This window comes from Colobus angolensis, unplaced genomic scaffold (assembly GCF_000951035.1).
Source record: "Colobus angolensis palliatus isolate OR3802 unplaced genomic scaffold, Cang.pa_1.0 Scaffold94, whole genome shotgun sequence".
NCBI classification, from domain to species: domain Eukaryota; kingdom Metazoa; phylum Chordata; class Mammalia; order Primates; family Cercopithecidae; genus Colobus; species Colobus angolensis.
In genome coordinates, this window is record NW_012123376.1 from 10,182,067 (window position 1) to 10,184,853 (window position 2,787).

Sequence of the window (2,787 nt, forward strand, 5' to 3'; positions counted from 1 at the left end):
GCAACATGGTGAGCAGGGAGACATGTTTCAGCTCTGTTTGTATTACAGCTATTTCAGTCTCACCATTTAGTGTGTCCTGAGTTCTTGTCCCACCTCCAGAAAGAATGAGGTACATGAACAACTGTAGGGGGAACAAGGCAGAGAGGAGCTTCACTGAGCCACAGAACAGCTCTCAGGAGACCCACAGTGGGTAGCTATCTCCTTGTTGCAGGCAGGTGTCCCTACATCTGTCCAGCTCTCAGTGGAGAGGAGACCTGCTCCTGAACTACCAAATGAAAAGAGGTAGTTTCAAGTTTTGAAGTTTTCAAAGACTGGCTCTGCTGTTAAGAAGTTGTACTTCAAGCAGAGGAACTAAGCCACCTGCCAAAATGTGCAAAGGACTTGCAGCTTTGCCCCGCTCATGCTTGGAAAGGGCCAAGGAGATTAAGATCAAGTTGGGGATTCTCCTCCAGAAGCCAGACTCAGTTGGTGACATTGTCATTCCCTACAATGAGAAGCCGGAGAAACCAGCCAAGACCCATAAACCCTCGCTGGACGAGGCCCTGCAGTGGCGTGATTCCCTGGACAAACTCCTGCAGAACAACTATGGACTTGCCAGTTTCAAAAGTTTCCTGAAGTCTGAGTTCAGTGAGGAAAACCTTGAGTTCTGGATTGCCTGTGAGGATTACAAGAATATCAAGTCCCCTGCCGAGATGGCTGAGAAGGCAAAGCAAATATATGAAGAATTCATTCAAACGGAGGCTCCTAAAGAGGTGAATATTGACCACTTCACTAAGGACATCACAATGAAGAACCTGGTGGAACCTTCCCTGAGCAGCTTTGACATGGCCCAGAAAAGAATCCATGCCCTGATGGAAAAGGATTCTCTGCCTCGCTTTGTGCGCTCTGAGTTTTATCAGGAGTTAATCAAGTAGTAATCTAGCCAGGCTATGAAATCATCCTGTGAGTTATTTCCTCCATAATAACCCTGCATTTCCCATTAATCTATATACCTTCCCACAGCAGCTTTGCTCAATGATATCCACATGGAAAAATCCCAGGGGATGTTGCTTACTCTTTTTGCCCACATAGATTTCGATACTTATCTACCATCCAAAGGCCTTGTTTCCCCACTCAATTCTTCCTGCCCTGTTATTAATTAAGATATCTTCAGTTTGTAGTCAGACCCAGTCAGAATCACAGACAAATCCTGCCTAAGGCAAAGAAATATAAGACAAGAATATGATATCAATGAATGTGGGTTTAGGTAATAGATTTGCACCTAAATTGGTCTAAAACAGAATATAAGTGTGGACAGACCTATTTCAGAGGAGCTTAATTGATCTCACTTGTTTCAGTTCTGATCCAGGGAGATCACCCCTCTAATTATTTCTGAACTTGGTTAATAAAAGGTTATAAGATTTTTATGAAGCAGCCACTGTATGATATTTTAAGCAAATATGTTATTTAAAATATTGATCCTTCCCTGGCACCACCTTCATGTTAGCTGGGTATTATTAATAAGAGATACAACCATGAATATACTGTGTTTATACAAAATCAATCTGAGCACAATTCATATAGATTTCTCTTTTATACCTTCCTCACTGGCCCCCTTCCCCTGCCTATAGTTATCAAATTCTGTTTTAAATCAATGACCTAAGGTGAACAATGAAGTATTTTATAAATGTATTTATGCTCCTAGACTATAGGTCAAATGTTTCCATTTTCAAATTATTTAAAATTCTTATGTGTTTAAAATTCATAAATTTCTAAATCCAATCACGTAAAATAAAACTGTTGCTCCATTGGAGCAGTCTCCCACCTAAATATCAAGACAGTTATACACTAACAAGAGAAAATATGGTCAAGTCTAAAATGGCTAATTGTTCTATCATGCTATTATCATAGAGTAATGATGTTTATCTTCAAAACACAAAATTGTCTTTAGAAAAATAAATATGACTACAGGTAGAGGCCTTCTAGGTGAGACACTTTTAAGGTACACTGCATTTTGCAAAAAAAAAAAAAAAGTAATCTTTTAGCAAGCCCAGTATTCCCTCAGTATTTTGCTTCCTGCATTAGTAAATTTTACTTACAGTCAAAAGCGCAGATTGATACTCCTGATATGCTTCATTCACAGCTAAATGATAGGCCATAGGACTTTTGGTAAGTTTAAACTTTTAATTCTGTATTTCATGATTATAAGTCTTGCTAGAATTTTTTCTAATATTTAGTAGATTTGATTAATAATGATTCATAGAATTTAGTAACAGAATCAAACTAAACCATATATGATGGTAGTCGAGATGAGGATATTAAAAGAAAGAGGGTGATTTTTAAAGGATTAATAAAATTCTGAAATGTTAAGTAGAAAAAAAAAAAAAAGAGGTAGTTTCTTTTTACAGACAAATCATCCGAACATCTGTGTGAGTCTGGCTGAAACTGGAGTTGGTACGAGCTCAGAAGGGAGGCAGTATGTGCTGACTGGTCCGTGGACAGCCATGGGTGGGCTTGGATAAAGCACTATAAGTTATCACTCAGGGCGATGCAGACTCCACCTGGTACTGGCAACTTCGTCCCCAGGCTTCAGGTTGTCATTGGCTTGAAAGTGGTATTTTGCGAGGGACCGGCCCCTATCTGCCCAGGAATATGTCTGCCTCCTGCCATCAACATGCTGTCCATGGTGGCCAGGACGTTTGTGCTGAGGGGCACCTGCAGGCCCAGGCTGAGCCACCCTCATCCCCCCATTCCTCCCACACTCGTCAGTGCCCAAAGTCTAGAGGGGGCTGAGATGGCAGTGGTCTG

General features: G+C 40.8%; 1 pseudogene across 1 annotated transcript; it reads left to right on the plus strand.

Moving 5' to 3' along the window:
* Positions 1–296: 296 nt before the first annotated feature.
* LOC105504657 lies at positions 297–2,182 on the plus strand (annotated as a pseudogene). The gene has a single exon (XR_001000641.1). The product of XR_001000641.1 is annotated as a regulator of G-protein signaling 5 pseudogene (transcript).
* Positions 2,183–2,787: the final 605 nt, after the last annotated feature.